The 19,914-nt window shown below is 42.3% G+C and overlaps 1 pseudogene; it reads right to left on the bottom strand.

Moving 5' to 3' along the window:
* Window positions 1-239: 239 nt before the first annotated feature.
* Window positions 240-18,570, bottom strand: LOC149750726 (uncharacterized; annotated as a pseudogene).
* Between the last annotated feature and the right edge of the window lie 1,344 nt (window positions 18,571-19,914).

Raw genomic sequence — 19,914 nt, 5'->3', positions numbered from 1 at the left:
CCAATGGACAGCCACATCAGCAGTGCTGAAAACCAATCCTCCTGTTTCATTCATGGTGCCATATGGTTCCATAAAAAAGGAGCGAACCAAAAGTGAAGCTAATGCACCCTGTCAATCTGGATTCACACTGATTTTTTGATATTATGATAAGGAAACTGTTGGTAGATGAATATATTCTCTCATTCTTTCTTTAGTCGTCTACCACTATAAACATGTACTAATTCATTGGGAGAGAAAAAATCAGGTTTAAGGTCTCTTCTATTTTACAGGAGATGTATTATTTTTAAGGAAATACACTGTAATAAAATTATTATACATATATTATAGTTTCTAGCAGAAAATCCCGGGTGTTTCGTAGTAACATCTTCCAAAAGATTGAGGATCATGGTTTGAAACCCTTTTCAATAGGTGATCTGAGTACTCCGGGGCAATTAAAAAGCAAGCTGAAGCACCAAGATAAAGTTGTGTCCCCCTAGTGACCTCTAGAGTGGAGCTAAGCTCCCACAAGCAAGACTTCGGGAAAAAAGCAAGAAGCAAGCCAAAGCCTGGCGCGCTCTGTAAACCAAGACGATATTTTCAATAGTACACCCCCTCGGATCTCAGAGTGTGGTCCTATTTTATATAACCCCAAGGCGCAATAAATCTCCGCCTCTCGGGCCATGAGGCCCATTGGGTCGAAATGCAACTTCAAACGCCGCTCATTCCTCCTCCCCACCAAGCTCAGGTCCAGTTCCCCGGCACAGCCTTTCTCACCGCGCATGGTGTCGAGCTGGCTTCCACCTCTCTGCAGTGCTGCAAACACCCTCTCGGCCACTGCTGGCTCCCCAGCTGGAGAGCCGAAGCGCTAGGAAGCCGGCGAGCGTCGACCTCTGCGAGTCCGCGCTGCGACCGCCGGCGGCCGCTACACCTGCTCCCCGCGCGCCGCGCTGCGCTACGCGAGTCCTGGGGACGCCCGCACCCCCCCGCCCCCCGCCCGACGCCGCCCAGGAGGCTCCCTCCCGAGTCCAGCTCCCGACAACGCCGCGACGCCTTAAGTCACCCCAGCAACAAGCTCTTCCTCGTTCTCCCTGCCAGCGCCTCTCCCGCCCCCCCCCCGGAACTTTCCAACTTTAGAATCCCTGGTTCCAAAGGAGCAACAGGGGCCCTGCTCAGCATGAGTCACTGCCCGCCTCGACAGGTCGGTAAGGGGGAAATAGCCTGCGGGGACCCAGCCCGTAGCGAGTCCCCTTGACCATTGGGGAAAAGGAGAGCCAGACAGCTCCTCTCTCCTCCTGAGGATGGAGGTTGGGAAAATGGATGCAGAACTTGTCACCCTGAGATGAAAGGACGGAGGGTGGAAGGAAGGAATAGCAGAGACCATGAAAAACTAACTCTCTCTCTCTACACACACACGGCCAGATTCCGAAAAGGTTAAGACCTTAGAAGCCGAGAGTCGCCTCTCTCCCCACTGCCCTGAGGGAGTAAGGTGCAACAGATACCCAAGCTTGTGGAGTAGGAAAGCGGTGGGGTGACAGTCTTCTGGTTTCCCCGGGTTACAGAAAGGGGACAAACTCCTATCGGAGTCTCCCCGGAGGCAAAGGGAGGTGCAGCAGTGTTGAGGTCTCCCCACCTCCCGGAGAAGGAAAACTCTTCCCTAGCAGGCAGCTTTTCACTTGGCCGAGGCTGAGTGTAAACAGGCCAGCCAGAGGAGCGGACCGCGGGCGGGAGGTGGGATGGGGCGAGGCGAGGATGGAGCAGAACTCACCCTTAATGCTGGGGGGCTTTCTCTTCTTGGCCATCTTCTGCCCCCTCCCCTCCCCCGGAGCCTTTCCTCCTGCTGCCGCCCAGCTCCGGGAGCCGGCGCCGTGGCTTCCAGGCGAGCTCTCGCCGCGGCTCTCAGATCAGCAAGCTCTTTGTTGCTGTGATGGCATCTGCGAGGCGGCGGCGGCGGCGGCGGCCCGGCTGCGCTCTCGGCTCGGCTCGGCTCGGCTGGGGCCGGCGCCGCCGCCCCTCTGCTCTCTGCCGCGCCGCGCCGCGCTGCGAGGCTCGCGCTCGCGCTGCTGCGGCCGCTGTGGCGGCGGCAGCGGCGGCTGTGGATGCTGCTGTGCTGCCCCTGCTGCTAGAGGGGGGCAGCGCTGGGCTCCCCGAGTGCCCGCCCAGCGCTGACCTCCCTCTTTCCTGCACCCTCCCTCCCCCACTCCCTACCCCGGGTGTCCCGTCTGAGCCGCCAGCTCCAATCCAACCAGTGACGGCGCTGTCATCCGGCAGCCGCTGCTGGGGAAGGCGGCTGTGGCGGCAGCAGGGGGCTGCTGGAGGAAGTGGGGGGCCCGCAGCCATCTGCGGTCCGGGAGGAGAAAGCCAGGCAGCCCGACTCTTAACGGCGCCCGCATTCTGCCTGCCTCCAGGCCTCCGAAGCCCCCGCCCCGCCCCCGCCCCCACCCCCACCCCCACCCCCACCCCAGGCGGCAGGGCGCGCTGTGGGCCGCTGCGTGGGCCGGCGAAAGACACCAGTCTCCGTAAGCCAACGAGAACTCAGGCCAACTGCAGGAGTGCCGGCGCCCGCACTCGCGACCCGGCCCCGCCGCCGTCCTCCGCTCAAAGCTGGTCTCGTGCACAGAGCCCGAATTCCAAGCGGGCGATAAGCCCCGGGACGCGCCCATGCCTCTGCCCCTCCGGAACCGAGAAGGGAAGAGGGAAACTGGATACTGGTAGAGAGGAGAGAAATTAAGTTCCACAGGCAGCCCAGCGATAGTCACCTGGAAGAATGACCTAGTTCAGGCCCTAAACCTCTTATTTATTTATTTATTTTATTTATTTGTGGCTGCAATTGGGTCTTGGTTGCTGCACGTGGGCTTTCTCTGGTTGTGGCGATTGGGGGGTGGGGGGGGCACTACTGGCTGCGGTGCTCGCGCTTCTCATTGCGGTGGCTTCTCTTGTTGCCAAGCACAGGCCCTACAGTGCGAGGGCTTCAGTAGTTGTGGCTCGCGGGCTCCAGAGCGCAGGCTCAGTAAGCTGTGGCGCTGGGGCTTAGTTGCTCCGCGGCATGTGGGATCCTCCCAGACTAGGGATCGAACGCGTGTCCCCTGCACTGGCAGGCGGACTCTTAACCACTGTGCTACCAGGGAAGTCCCAGGCCCTAAACCTCTTAATAGAGAAGACTCAGGACAGGTTCCTTGGGGCTGTGGAAAAACAGGAAAGAAAGTTCAAGTCGGAGGAATTAGGAGGGGGAGGAGTGACTTCTTGGCCTCCTGTAGAAACTTTTGTTCCAGTGGCCGCGTTCTTTCTTGCTCTGATTGTGAGTGTGGAAAGTTTTCATTATCCGGGAGGAGCTGTCCTCCTCTAGCGTGCTGATCAGAGAAGGAATCTCACCAGTGTCCCGGGACAGCAAGGTCATGCAAAAGTTTGACCCGTCTGAGAATGTAAAGGTAGTAACCGGGCTTTAAAAGAAAGGCGGAAGGGGTAGTGTGGGGAGGAGGTTACCAGTATGTATGCGGGAAGGTGCCAATTGATTTTTTTTCTTTACAGGAGCTGAGGTTTCCCCAAAACCCGCTTTCTAATTCACAGCGATCTTATCAACACGTCTCCTTTCCTCCGCCTACGTTCCCAACCTAATCTGATTATCTAAACATCCAGTGATTCAGTTCAGTATCATTAGCCAGAAATTGCCCCCACGTTGATGCGGTGCCCCAGTAAGAACACTGGAGTCCAAAGCCCTGGGTTTGAGTTCTAGCCCTGCATCTTCATAGCTCTGAGAACTTACACAAGTCATTTAATCCCTCTGTTCTTCTGCTTCCTGATTTGTAAAATATCATCTCGAAGATTCCTTCCAACTCTAATAAATATCCTGAGATTTTTTAGTCACAAAATCATCATGTTATTTTTTGCACTCTTTCTAAATTTAACTTTATACAATGTATTATATTGAAGTAAGTAATCTGAAGAAAATGTGAAATACCCAAATCCTCTTACAACGAAGGTGTGCAAGTAGCAAGCTTATTTTAATTAGCAAAATAGGCCCATTCTCAGTTGCATAGCTAGAAATAAGACTCAATTTCCTCTTCTGAAAATCTGTCTCTGATTTAATTCAAAACCTTTTCAAACTCTTAAGATGTGTAAATAGTAGGCTTGTAAACATTCTTAGTTTATTTTATGCGTTCATATTTTATCACTAAGTACTAATTATTGCCTATATTAAGATAATGTCTTACAGTTTATTCATTACTTTCTCATACTTTATTTCATTTGATCCTGACCACAAACCTGTGAGTTCAGAGGGCAGGTCCTGTCTTCCACGTTTTATAGATGGGGACATGAGGTTCCTGGAGGTGCAATTATTTGTGCACAGCTTCCAGGACTTCTGTGCAGCTCTTCTAACTCAACACCAGCCTCATCCCATGACACCAGCTGCCTATGAAATGGAATATTTCTGCCTCAGGCCAGAGATAGTTTCCTTTCTTCTATTTATTCTTTCCATGATGCCAATACTATTCTCAGCAGAGGGAACTCAAAATTTTAGTTGACACACTATGTCTATTTTTTGTACATGGATATGATTAACTTGTAGGACTTCAAAGTATTTTTATGTGCATTTTCTTAATTGAAGGTCACAACTATCACAGAAGACCGTCAAAAGAGATTTATTGAGCCCAACAGATGAGGAAACCGACCCAGAGACACTGCAGTCACAACTACTCAGGCCCTGGGTAGCCCACAGTGCATGCTTTTGTTTAAGGATTCAAATAGAATGCCTGTAGGGATCAGTAAGGCAAAATACATCACACAACCAGTATAAATATGTAGGCTTTTTTGAGTGAGGGGTAGGGACTTCGGGGAGTTGAGAGCACATGAGAGCTGCAGGTTGCCTTGTGGGAATGGAAACCTCAGGTTATAAGGATTCTGATTTTTTAAGAGGAGTCAGGAATCCATATTCCCAGGTAAAATATCCTTTTTGATATTGGTTAACATAAAACAAAGCAAAACAAGGCAGGCTTAACAGAACAAAACTGCCAGTAATATACAGCTTATGGGCTGTGTATCTGTTTTCACATCCCATCAACCAACTTTTATCACCAAAGAACAGGTACTGAACCGAATCCTTGGATCTAATCTGATTCTGTTGGTGTCTACATACCCTTAGAATTAGAGGTTATCAAGGCTTTTTGTCCACTTAATCATGATTTCTAAAGATAGATTGCAGAGATCGGTGTTTCTAAATTTCTGTCTGTCCTTAGAGCCATCAATGAGAATGACCACAGCAAATCAAATAATTTTTAAGTCACATGTGATTCTGCTGGGCATGAGGAAATTTATACATTTTATTTGGTGATGATGACAAAGTATTGATGATGATGATGGTGACAAGGACAAAACTGGCCTAAACTCTATTTCCCTTTATAGGAAGGTTTTGAATGAATCCTTTCAAAAATTCGTCACGGTGCTAAAATGGTAACTTTAGTTATATGTAGTATAATCATTCTTCTTAGATTATTCCAGCCCTGTCTAGACTGCTTATAGATTAAGATAATCAGAATGGAGGTAAGGAATACATGTTCCTTGTGTGGAAGTATCAAGTGAGCTCAACAGGGAAAATGAACTTGTCATACAAATTATACTAAAGACCAAAGTGAAAATATAATTCATAGTACAAAAGTATGATTGTCATTAATTGTGTGTTACTGCAATTGCAGTAAAAAGGTTGGAATTATAACCCTCAGAAGAGTATTTTTGGCTGAAATATTTTATACTGAATGCCTATCCATAAATTAACTACTGTAGTTTAGGGAAAATGAAAAGGGGAAACAAAAGCCCCATGGGTTTTAATCATGTTAACACCAAAGAATATCAAAAGAATCCAAACTTGCCCCATTATTGAAAAAAAAAAAAACTAGTATTTTAAAACTTTACATACCAAAAAAGAATCATAATACTCACCTCAGCTGAGGTTTTAAGGGAAGCTGCCATTACGTGACTAGAGCTAAAGAAAGGTAAAAAGAGAAAAGATGGTGGGGAAGAGAGGGGGATAGTCCAAATGGTGCACTAAAAAAAATTCCTATAGTGCTTATATACTCAAAATCAACATGTGAAGGAGTGGGAAAACTGAGGCTGGCTTCCTACCCCATCTCACATACCATTATGGATACGTGAGACATTAAATAACACTTCTTCCCTTTCTCTCTGATCATTATAATAGATATATATGATATTCACTATATATATAATAGATATATAGATATTCACTAAATGAAATTTCACCTGAATTTAGATGGGGAGTCCCGAAGTGAGAGTCTATAGAATCTTTGTCCCTTTACCTCATTCTAATTCTTCCATTGATGACCCTGACCTTAAGAAATGTGATTTCACTTATGCATGTTTGAATTGCACAGAAAGACATGAAATTCAGAGACATCATTTTGGCACTTAAATGTAAATTCTAGGTTTCTCAGACAAAACCTTCTCAAAAAGATCCCTTAACACTTTACTACTTTCATACCAAACCTGTCCGACAGAGATACCTGCCTTACCCATGATACTGCTGTCACAACTAGCAATTGAAGATATCATGCTATATCTATGCAGAAGAAAATTTAATTTTGCTAAGTTCAATTTCCCAATTGTCACCTAACCACTAGAACTATGTCCTTCTGAAAGGGAGTTAATTAACAGGGAGCTTTATTGTACCCACAATGAAGTGTATACTTAAGAGAGCTCAACCCCACAGAAAACCACAAGAAACAAAAGAAGGCATTTGGGAAGGCTAAGAAATCCTAAAGCTAGTTCTCTGCCCAAATTACCCAGAAGTTCCTCTGGGGGAAATGGCACAGACCTGGCCTGAGTAAAGCAGTGCATGGATGGCAGGATAGTCAGACATGACATAAAAATAGTCTGCTATGTATGATCCACACTCAAACTCTCAAGATTTTATGCAATATATATAAACAACTAAAATTGTTTTCTTTGATACTCCAGTTGGCCTGTTCAAGGACAGAATGTTCAGTTTGACCTCTGCTAGCTTCCAAGTAATCACTTTACCCCCAAAATGTTCTCAAGTTGCCTGCAGTAACCCCCTCCATTATAATTCTGTTTATAACATTTTTCCTTTACTGAGTCTACCAGTCTACCAACGGACTCCTCCATATGCAAGTGAGCAGTTTGCATGCAAAATAAATGGCATACAAAATAAATAAATGTTTTAGAGAGACTTTTAACAATGAACCAAATTGTATTTTCCATTCTTTTCTATTTCTGTTTATTCTCTCTGACGTTTGTATATGTATTTAGTAATATTATATGCCAGTCATGTTCTAGGTGATTGGGTATACAATGGAGAAATAAAACAACATGGTCCATGCATTCATGGTATTTACAGTTTTACAGAGGAGACAGAATTAACCCGTAAATTCCTCATGGAAACAGCACATCCAAAGACGCCAGTAGGAAATTCTGGATTACAGCAGTGGTTCCCAAATTCCAAACTGATAGGCATCTCATCAATTATTGATTTAAAAAAATTGCTCGCCCACCTCCAACCATATTTATTGGGTTATATTTACATTGTGTGTACTATTGTAATAATACATATATACATTATAAAATATACACAAAATTTTGAAAGTTTTAAAGGGTAAGATTTTTGAAAATGGCCCATCTTGATCACCTCCAGACACTACTGCATTAGAGGAACTAAAGGAAGATCAATTTAAGCCAGGGAAAATATGATCTAATTTACCTTTTAAAATAACACTCTTATTCCTGTGTGGGTAATTGGAATAAGTCTAATAAGTTAACTATATGGCTATTGGGTTGGGTGAGAGTTAAATTTTCACACCAACACTCAGACATGTTCTGGAACTCTTTATGGGGCCTAGAAGCTGTGCATTCTATAGCAATGCACACAATTGTCACCCAGGTCTTGGTTTCTAAATACCATTGTCCACAAGACAGAGACAGAGATCTTTAGAGAAACAACTCCAGGTCTGTAGCAGACAAAGTACTAGGTGAACCTGGAACATCTTGATGTGCCAGAAAGCAAGGAAGTGCTCAGAAACCAGTGAGATCATGACAAAAGGACAAATGAGCCAGCTTGAAGTGGTTGCCTACTGCTTAAATACATGAAAATTTGAGCTTCAAAATATATATATAAGGATGATAATGGATTATAATACATTGAATAAAATAGAATAAAATTTGGGAATCCATAGTGATATCCAAAAGAGGGAGAATTTTAGCTTTTTTTTTTTTTTTCAGAAGAATTGAGCTAGTGAATGTAGAAGAAATGATAGAATTAGAAAATCATCATTTGGCAAACTTCCCATATAATAACTAAGGATCATCGACGGACGCTAAAGCCTTTGGATAAAAGTTTGTTGGGAACATGATATTCTTATATATTATCCTGTATATTAGTTATTGATTGAAAAGGGGAAAATGTATCTTTAATGGAGAGTTTGTGTGGTCACCACATTCATCAACGAAATAATCAAACTTAGCATCACATAGTTGAACTATGTGTCATGTGCCTCCTGATGGGACTCAATAAGAAGTACACAACATCACCTATGTAGTTTTCTTGTAAAAAATGTTTAACCTAAATCTAATCATAAGGAAACAAGTCAGATAAAACCAAAATGTGCAATTCTATAAGACATTGTCCTGGACTTTTTTTTTTTTTAATATAAAAGTCAATGCCATGAAAAGACAAGGGGACTAAAGAGGCATAAATACCAAATGCAACTGGATCCTGGATCAGGGTGGGGAAAGTGAATCACCTATAACAGACATTTTGGACAACTAAATAGTTAAATATGGACTGTATATTAGATATTACTGAATTAATGTGATTTGCTTATGTGTGTTGGTAGTATTGTTATATAGGAGAACGTCCTTATTCTTAGGAGATGCATACTGAAGTATTAAGTTGAAAATACAAAAATGACTAAGTATTAGGAGTTTCATAAGGCTAAACCTAATATTTAGATATGAACGCCATGATGTCTGCAACTTGCTTTCAAATGCTTAGGCAAAATAATTAATACATAATAGATAAGTATGTAGGTACGTAGGTAGATCAGTCAATTAAGACAAAATGTTAAAAATTGATAAATGTTGGTGAAAGAATAGGAATGTTCATTGTAAAAATCTTTCAACCTCTTTGCTGGTTTGAGATTTTTCAAAATACAAAATAGAAAAGGGGGGGGGGGAGAAGTGAAAAACTCAGGTTTTCCCAATTAATGGTAAAACAGTTTAAGATAAACCCAGTCTCTTGGGAGATTAATGCTCAATTGTTCAAGGTTTTTCTCCTCTTACTCTTTCTCTTCCCCTCTTATCTTTCGAGATCTGGGCACAGAAGTCTATATAATATCTCAGCAATAGCACAGTGTGGGTATCGTCTGGGCTACACATTGTCCTTCTTTCCTGGCACCCACATAATGTGTGGTTGACGCATAACTTGCCTCACCTGAGCACTGGGCATTGGTCCATATGTTTACTGTGATCACTGTTAAAACTGGTGTTTTTTGTCTGATCTCTTGGCACGGGCAATGCAGGATGATGGCTCTCAAGAAGCTCAGCCATCTCCTTCTGCTGACCAGGCTACCTACACTGATTTTCACTGATGCTGCAAATCCTCTGAACTTTAGCAATATCCTCCATCTGGATCTTGACTTGGAGTTGCCCACTCACAGCTACCACTATTATGTTCCTTTGAACAGAGACCTCTACTGAGATCTCCTCCGCTGTGACTTCCTGGCAAGTATCAATATATTAATGCTTATCTCTAAATTACCCTTTCATCTCCTCAAAGTTGCTCAGGAACTTCTATATCTCTTCTACCATATGCACCAGCTACTATTCTACCTAAAACACCATGAGACAATTTTTATGCTTCTGTGGCCACCCCCTGTTAGCACAGGGTTTTTCTCAGAGGTTTTCAACCTCTTGGCCAGTGAAGTTCCCAAATTTCTCCTAAACTATCAAGCCACAGAGTTGCACTGTGAGTAAATGACACTGTCTCATCTCTTGCTCACTTGTCTCTCACGCACACCCCTTAACTCTTTCCCCAGCACTTTCTACTTTTCATACAATGGGACTTCTCTTGGATCATATCCTCCATCCTTTCTCCATTACGTTCCTTTTTTAATAGAGGATTAACTTTATTTTCAAATAACTAAAATTTCCCCTTGGTTTATAAAGGGACACTTTTGAAACTTTTTTTTTTAAGATTTTTTTTTTTGCCTGCGTCGGGTGTTAGTTGCAGCACGCGGGATCTCTCATTGCAGCGGGTGGGCTCTTCGTTGTGGTGCACGGGCTTCTCTCTAGCTGTGGCATGCGGATTTTCTCTCTCTAGTTGTGGCGCGCAGGTTCCAGGGCGCGTGGGTTCTGTAGTTTGCAGCACGTGGGCTCTAGTTGACGCAGGCGAGCTCAGTAGTTGTAGCATGCAGGATCAGCTGCCCCGTGGCATGTGAGATCTTAGTTCCCTGACCAGGGATGGAACCCGCATCTCCTGCATTGTAAGGCAGATTCTTTACCACTGGACACCAGGGGAGTCCCCACTTTTGAAATTTAGATGCCTCCTTTCCCTTTCAAAAAGCCTGAATTTCAAGACAATCGTCTTACAAGGGACTCAAGAAAGTTCACTGTGAGATTCCAAACTGAGCGAAGATCCTTTTCTCTAGGCCGATTATGCCTTCCCAGAAGCAATGATTGCCACTGATTCAATGTGCAAGGAGCCACAGGGAAAATGGTTTATGAGGAATTAAATATTCGCTGGTTTCCTAAGCCAAAAACATTATCCTCATTAGGGTTGTCAAAGCATATTAGATCAGGAAATCTGAGCTCTAGTCACAACCTGTCTACTGATACTTTATGACTTTGGGCTACTCCGATGATAAAAAGAAGAAGAAGAATAATAACAGCAGCAGCAACTACTGAGCTCCTGTTACGATGGCCAGTGAAGCTTTTATTTATTTATTTTCTGTACTCCTGTCCCAGCCTCCCAATTACTGTACTGAATCCTCATCATTCACCTCTAGTCTCTGGCCCCAAGCTTTTTATGTGAGAAAATACAAACCCTTATAGTTTAAACTGCTGTTGTGCTTTCTGGCATTTGCAGTTTCTTAACTGATACCAGTTGGTGTGGGTGCAGGTAAGTGTGTAGATAGTGGTGGCAGAAAGTTGAGAAAGTTTCTGTCTGACGGCTTCTATTTTTCTCTTTGAAGTAAGAGATAAAGTTATCTGCTTAGTTTGAAGGAGTAAATTGTGGGGAAGAACATCTGAGAAGAATAGAATAATTTGACATACGCATTGTGGAGAATAAGAGAAAGAGATAACAAAGAAAACACTGAAAGAATCCTGAGCATTGTTACAGCAAGGTGGTGTTGAAGACAATGGATTTATGGGAGATTCAAGCTGGTAATTACTTTATTTTACTCAGTCAGTGCATAGGACCGGTTAGTGGATGCTTTGTAGGAAGGATTTGAGAGAAGGATAACAAGTTGAAGAGAAAGTAATGTATTATGGAATCTAGCCAGAATAGGGATGGATAGGATGAAGGGAGGAGACTGATCATCTCACTCTCCTGCTAAAATCCTTGCAATGGGCTTCCGCTGCTTATAGAAAAACATCCCAAATCCTCAACGTGCCTACATGGGAATGATCTGACCCATGACCATTTCCAGCCTCCTCTGGTGTCGCTCTTCCCTTTGCTCTCTACACTGAAGCCCTGCACAAAGTGGGCCAGAAGAAAGTAATCCAAGTGTATACTTTTCAATGAATTGTATCCCCTTCCCATGTGCATCCCCCCTGCCTGGCTTTATAGTCAAATCTTTTTGGCTTCTGTAAGCTTATTTTTCATTAACCAGGCCCCTTTTCTCTGTTACTAGCTACAGAGCTAATTTTTCTTCTTTTCTTGTCTTCTTCTTGAAGCTTAATTGGTCTCTCTGCCTCCTTTCTCTCATCTCTCTAATTCATCTGCACATTCACAAATGCCTTGGTTATCTTCCTCTTACACAGAGCAAATCATATTATTCTTCTACTCCAAAAGCTTATATAATAAAGTACACGCTCCCTAGGTCATGCGAAATTCTCTAGTATCTAGCCTCAGAGATAGGGGACTAGAATAGGGAGACCCTGAAGACACTTAAGAAGAAGAAATGACATTAGTATATAATAGACATTTAATAAATGCTTTTTAATTGAAGGATTGTTAATAACCCACCTAACTTCCTTTTCATTTGACAGATTCTAACAGGTTTTCCCATTTGCACAGAAAAGGAAAGTTTTCCTTTATTCTTTAGAATATCATTCATTTATTTAATTTTTCTTGAGTGTCTACTATGTTGAATAAGAGTGGTGAGAGTGAGCAACCTTGTCTTGTTCCTGATCTTAGAGGAAAAGCTTTCAGCCTTTGACCATTGAGTATGATGTTAACTGTGGGTTTGTCATATATGGCCTTTATTATGTTGAGGTATGTTCCTTCTATACCAAATCTGTTGAGGGTTTTTATCATGAAACAATGTTGTACTTTGTCGAGTGGTTTTTTACTCTCCTCCATGTATTTAGGAGATTATATGATTTTTATCTTTCATTTTATTAATGTGATTCACTGATTTGCACATGTTGAACCATCTCTGCAGCCCAGGGATAAATCCCACTAGATCGTGTTGTATGATGTTTTTAATGTGTTGCTGAATTTGGATTGCTACTATATTGTTGAGAATTTCATCAGGGATATTGGTCTATAGTTTTCTTCTCTTGTAGTGTCCTTATCTGGCTTTGGTATCAGGGTAATTCTGGCATCATAAAATGAGTTTGGGAGTGTTCCCTCCTATTCAGTATTTTGGAAGAGTTTGAGAAGAGTTGGTATTAAGCCTTGTTTATGTGTTTGGTAGAATTCACCAGTGAAGCCATCTGGTCCTGGGTATTCTGTATTGGGAGGTTTTTGATTATTGATTCAATCTCCTTACTACTAATTGTTCTGTTCAGATTTTCTGTTTCTTCATGATTCAGTCTTAGTAGGTTGTAAGTTTCTAGGAATTTAGTCATTTATTCTAGGTTATCTAATTTGTTGGCTTATAATTTTATAGTAGTCTCTTACGATCCTGTGTACCTGTGTGGTATCAGTTATAATGTCTCCTCTTTCATTTCTGATTTTGATTCTTCACTTTTTTTCTTAGTTTAGCCAATGATTTGTCAATTTTCTTTATCTTTTCAAAAAACAAACAACAGCTCTTACTCTTCTTGATCTTTTCTATTTTTTTATCGTCTTTATTTCATTTATTTCCACTCTGATCTTTGTTGTTTCCTTCCTTCTGTTAACTTTAAGTTTAGATCGTTTTTTTCTAGTTCCTTGAGGTGTAAAATTATGTTATTTGAAATATATTTTGTTAACGTATTCAATTATTATTATGAACTTCTTTCTCACAACTACTTTTGCAGTGTCTCATAGGTTTTGATGTGTTGTTTCCATTTTTATATATCAAGATCTTTTATTTCCCTTTTGATTCTTTTTTGACCCACTGGTTTTTTTGGGAGTGTGTGTAGTTTCTGCCTGATTGTAGATTTTCCAGCTTTCCTCTTGTTTTTAGTTTCATACCAATTGTGGTTGGAAAAGATACTTGATATGACTTCAATCTTCTTAAATTTGATGAGACTTATTTTGTGGCCTTTCATATGATCTACCCTTGAGAATATTCTATGTGCACTTAAGAAGAATGTGTATTCTGCTGCTTTTCAATAGAATGTCCAGTATATGTCTGTTAGGTCCATTTGTTAAGGTATGGTTCAAGTCCAATGTTTCATTGTTTATTTTCTTACTGGATGATCTATCCATATTGATAGATCAACCCCTATTATTGTATTGTTATCTATTTCTCCCTTCAGATGTGTTAGTATTTGCTTAATATATCTAGCAATATGTGTGCACCAATGTAAGATGTGTATGTATATATATTTTTTATTGGGGTATAGTTGCTTTAAAATGTGTTAATTTCTGCTGTACAACGAAGTGAATCAGTGATATGTATACATATATCCCCTCCCCCTTGGACCTGCCTCCCACCCACCCCCATTCCACCCATCTAGGTCACCACAGAGCACTGAACTGAGCTCCCTGTGCTGTACAGCAGGTTCCCACTAGCTATCTGTTTTACACATGGTAGTGCATATATGTCAATCCCAATCTCGCAATTCATCCCACCCCCCTCACCCCCTCTCCATGTCCACACATCTGTTCTCTACGTCTGCATCTCTATTCTTGCCCTGCAAATAGGTTACATGTGTATATATTTGTGATTGTTACATCTTCTTGATGAATTGACCCCTTTGTCATTATACAATGATCTTCTTTGTCTCTTAATACCATTTTTGGCTTAAAGTCTATTTTGTCTGATATAAGTATAGCTACTCTCACCTTTTTTTGGTTTCCACTTACCTGGAGTATCTTTTTGCATCCCTCTACTTCGAGCCCATGTCTGTCCTTAAAGCTTAAGTGAGTCTCTTGTAGGCAGCATATATTCGGGTCTTGGGGGGTTTTTAGCATCCAGCCACTCTGTGCTTTTTTTTAATATATATATATATATTTATTTATTTAGCTGCACCAGGTCTTCATTGCGGCACATGGGACCTTTGTTGCAGCATGCAGAATCTTTGGTTGTGGCATGCAAACTCTTAGCTGCAGCGTGTGGGATCCAGCTCCCTGACTAGGGATCGAACCTGGGCCCCCTGCATCAGGAGCATGGAGTCTTAGCCACTGGACCACCAGGGATGTCCCTGCTCTGTGCTTTTTGATTGGTGAGTTCAATCCATTTACTTTTAGAGTAATTATTGATATTTAAGGACTCACTCATGCTGTCTTATTAATTGCTTTCTCACTATTTTGTTTCTTGGTTTTTGTTTTTTTTCAAAGGATGTTACAGCCATCCAACCACTAAAGCCGCCCGTATGTCCCTACAGTGAGCCCTGAGGGAACTCAGGATGGAGATAAATGGACTGAGAATTATGGTTTACAGGGCAGACTTGCTAAGGGCTCAAGCCCAGGACACAGCCTCTCAGATAGCTCTGAGAGACTGCTCCTAAGAGGTAAGGGAGGAGCCAGGATATATAGGAGTTTTTGCAACAAAAACCAGGCAGTAGGAACATCAAAAGATTACTGTCAGTTAAAGAAAACCACACATCTCAAGTTAAGGAATTTAGCGCTTTTTTATGTATGGGAAGATGCAAGAGTCTGAACGCACTGAAATCATTCCTTTGATATGCACCTCAGCTATCTGGGGCCAGTATCCTGTATTTTCTCATCCTGAGTCTCCCTCTGGGTGCACTGTTGGGGGTGGCTGCAGCCCATTTGTCTCCATCCTGAGTCCCCTCAGGCCTTACCTTCTGGGTGGCTGCAGTGGCTGGATGGCCACAACATTCCCTGTTTATGGTTAAAGCAGCAACATTTTTCATTCACAACCCCACGAACATAGTGTTGTACCAGGGAGGTGAGATGCTGAGGGCAAAGCATGTGTTGCCAGTGCTGTCCAGGTCTTTGCTCAAAACCTGTTAACCCCCAGCTTTAGCTGGAGTGAACATAAATCTTTAAGTTAAAGGGTCCAGAGATAAGAAAGGAAGTTACAAACAAACAAACAAACAGAAAAACAGATGGAACTGTTGCAGGAAAGAGCAGGGTGTGAGAGGATGTTCATATCCCAGGTCTCAGGTGAGTCCCTGGGAAGGCCACCGAGTGTGGGTTCTTGGCTTCACGCAGGAAAGAATTCAAGAGCGAGCCACAGTAAAGTGAAAGCGGGTTTATTCAGAGAGATACACATTCCATAGACAGAATGAGGTCCATCTCAGAAAATGAGAGCAGCCCTGGGAGAAACACACTCCACAGACAGAGTGTGGGCCATCTCAGAAGGCGAGAGGCCACTTTCTGACTATTTTGTATTTCTTCTTTTTTTTTTTTTTTCTCCCTACCTTTGTGATTTGGTGATTTTCCATGGCGGTATGTCTAATTCTCCTCTCTCTATCTTGTATGAATTCACTATAGGTTTTTCCCTTTTGTTTACCATGAGGCTTACCCAAAACATCCTATAGATAAAACAACCCATTTTAACCTGATAGCAACTTAACTTTGATTGCATAGAGAAACTCCACTCTTTTACTTCCCCTCTTTTATGATTTTGATGTCACAATTTACCTCTTTTTATATTGTGTATTTGTTAAGTTACAGTGGCTATAGTTATTTTTAATACTTGTGTTTAACATTTATACTACAGTTAAATGGTTAACACACCCTCATATTACAGAATTAGTCTTCTAAATCTGACTCTATACTTATCCACCAGTATGCTATGTATTTTTGTATGTTTTCATGTTACTAATTAAAATCTTTTCATTTCTGCTTGAAGAACTCCTTTCAGCATTTCTTGCAAGGCAGGTCTAATGATGATAAATTCTCTCAGCATTTTTTTGTCTGGAAAAGTTATTTTTCTCTTTCATGTCTGAAGGATATCTTTGCTGGATAAAGTATTCTTGGCTGTCAGTTTTTTTCTTTTAAAACTTTGAATATATCACTCCACTTTCTCCTGGCCTATAGGGTTTCTGCTGAGAAATTCACTGATAGCCTAATGGATATTCCTTTGGAGGTTACAATAATTTTTTCTCTTGCTGCTTTTAGGATTCTACTTGTCTTTGATTTTTGACAGTTTCTTTATAATGTGTCCTGGAGAAAGTCTTTTTGCATTGAGATAATGGAGTAATCTATTCGCTTTGTGAACTTGTATGTCTAAGTCTCTCCCCAGGCTTGGGAAATTCTCAGCTATTTTTTTCTTTAAATAGACTTTCTGCCCCTTTCTCCCCTCTTCTCCAACTGGAACTTCAATTATTCTAATCTTTGTACATTTAGTGATGTCCCATAGATTATGCAGGCTTTCTTCTCTCTTTTTCATTCTGAGAACCATACAACACTATTTAGAACTAAAAAATTAGAAAGCATAGAAACAGCTCTATTGAATGTAATTTAAAACTCCAAACCCATTCTAATTTAAATTCCTTCTATCCTCTAACCTATGTGGAGTAGGGGGCCAAAATTAGCTTATCTTCTTTCCTGGCTCCATCTCCCCAATTTGCTAGTCACTGTTTCTAATATCTGGAGGGTAGGAGGGTAGGTATTGGGCAAGTGGGGTACAGTTTTTGTGGCAGGTACAGTTGTAATCCACCGCAGGGCCCTCTAGGTGGCAGTAGTCAATTGCTGATTCTATGAGGTATCTCTGTGGGTTCCTCATGAATACCATGGTTGGCTGGTCTGTCTTTTTTCTGTCTGGCTCCTGGATTTCTGGGATCCACCCTCTGTATCTGCTCCTCAGGCAGCATGCCTGGTTAAGATTATTTCCACAGGGTCCTTATCAAGCCTCAAAAACGTGCACCTTTACCCTGGCATGGGAGGAAGGACAGCCCAGTCTCAAAGTAGTCACATGTGTGTTCAGCCACCAGATGGGGCAGTTCCAGCCACAGCATCTCACTTTTAGAATAGTCCTCGGTAAGACCCTCATGTTCCTAGAGACATGCATAAAGCTCTCCAAGTAACCCCCAGGAGAAACCTCTCCTTGACTTGAGAAGAGGAGGTACTATCATATTCTGTACCTTTTTTTTTTTTTTTTTTTTTGCGGTACACGGGCCTCTCACTGTCGTGGCCTCTCCCGTTGCGGAGCACAGGCTCCGGGCGCGCAGGCCCAGCGGCCATGGCTCACGGGCGCAGCCGCTCCACGGCATGTGGGATCCTCCCGGACCGGGGCACAAACCCGTGTCCCCTGCATCGGCAGGCGGACTCCCAACCACTGCGCCACCAGGGAAACCCCTATTCTGTTCCTTTTAATAGTAGTAGTAGTAGCAGCAGCAGCAGCAGCAATCATACTGGGCAGTTTATCAGGTCCAAGTTCAAGGACAGGTGAAAAGACAGCTTGACCTCTATTCAAGGTTTCTTTCTTTTTTGTTATTAAAGGTTTCTTTTACTTCTGTTTACTCCCAAAGCAGTAAATACACTGCCGTTGATGAAAATAAAATAAGAAGAGGTCAGTGGATACAGCTCCCCATGCTTTAAGTACATTCCACAGAAGCCCATCCAAAGTTCATTGGAAGTGGCAGCCTACCAATTTTCCAGGTCAGAGAAGGATATGGACTTCATACCAGCTACATTAACACCCAGAAACAACTTAGAACACCAACAGAAGGCAATAACTCTGCTGTGCAGGCAGCCATATTCTCCAGGCTCTGAAATTCTTGCTGTACCAGTGCTGGGCAAACTCCTCTTCTCTGAGCAAGCTCTGCAGTGCCTAGAAGTTTCCATTTGTGTCTATTTAGGGGATTTCTACCTTAGAGGAACACATTCTTCTCCTTCCCCTTCAGAAGAGAGTAGTAAGGTGAGTGAAATGCAAAGTACTCTGTCACCTCCTCTCCAAAGAAATCTTTCTCTTCAGCTGTTACCGAGTCCAAGCTCTCTCTGCTTGCCACACAACAGGCCAATAAATCAGGAGACGAGGTGTTGAGGCAAAAAATAGTGCCTTTATCGGGGAAGCCAGGCATCCAAGAAGATGGCAAACTAGCATCCCAGAGTACCATCTTATAGGGGTCTGGATGCTAGTTTCTTTTATAGGACAGAGAGGGGGAGGAGGTGAGGAAGTAAAGTACAAAAGCCATAAGTCTTGCAAAACATCTCCTGGTTTGGCCAGCCTCAGGGAGGGGATGTGTTAATTTCTTCTTTCTTGCAGCCATTCACAGGTGGGCAGGGTCAGAATGTTTCCCTGTGAGCTGAACAAAGGCACTTTAGTATAACATTTAGGCAGAGGGGCAGGGTTCCCCGAGGGAGGCCATTATGTATGCCAATAGCTATAGACAACATTGTTTTAGTGATTATAGTAATAAAAAGCAACAGAGAGCAAAGTTTAAAGTAAAAGTAACAGATCCAACATGGAGTCAGATTTTGTTCTTCCCTGTTATACAACCTCAGCTTTGTATGTAGGCTGGAGGTGAGTAAACAGCTAAAACTGGCAGAACTAGTTTAGGACCATACACTTAGAATGTTCTACATGAATGGTCTGGTACCTATCTTTAAAATGAGAGGCACATATCATTTTGTTGTCAGCTTTGGGGGCCTCCAATAGAGCATCTTGTTATTTGTCTACCACAGCCTATTATTTGTCTACATTATCCTGACTTACATTATTACTGAAGGTGTATTCGTGATTTCCTTCAGGCAGAGACTGTATCACCCATTCTTACCTTCTCTGCAGTGCCTAGGAATGGTGTCTCACTCACTGAAGACAGCTCATAAATGCTTGAGAGATTGAATTTAATTTTAAGGAATTAAAACATTTCTCCCGTCCTCCTTTCTACCTATGCACATACTAATCACATTTCAGTACAGGAACAAGACTACTTTTTCCATGAAGTAGTTCAGTTCCATTTCAGTCCCATTAATTTCTCCTTGTCTCTGAACTCCTCTAAAACTTTGTTAATATGATGTTTGATATCACCATTCAAATTTTTGTTTATCTTACTTCTTCAGTGAGACCCTGAGCTCCTCAAGGATATGGATCATCTGACATTTCTTTAGAGAAGGTCTTAACTAACATTTAACAAATATTTAAATACATACCATGTTAAATCAGATAAATATCATCTTCCCTACATATATTTGAGAAGAGACCACTCCTTTTTTTGCTTGTGTTTTACATTGCACTGATCTAATGAAATTCAGACAAGTATCATCAGAGAATGTTAGAGCAAGAGGGACTTCAGAGAGTCCCAGTTCTGCACAGTGTACCCTGTTGTAATGTAACAGTACATTACAGAAGCTGCCTTCCTTCACCCTCTGCTGACCATTCTAGTAACTGCACCTTCTTGAATCTCATTTCAGACTGACCATCATTTCTCTAAGTTCCTGAAATTGTCTAAAGCCCGTTT

Source organism: Delphinapterus leucas, chromosome 1, assembly GCF_059928025.1.
Source record: "Delphinapterus leucas isolate spDelLeu-1000000601 "Yukka" chromosome 1, BTC_Dleu_Yukka2, whole genome shotgun sequence".
Lineage (NCBI taxonomy): Eukaryota > Metazoa > Chordata > Mammalia > Artiodactyla > Monodontidae > Delphinapterus > Delphinapterus leucas.
The sequence above is the reverse complement of the archived record's forward strand: the minus strand, read 5'-3'. Positions and strand labels throughout refer to the sequence as shown.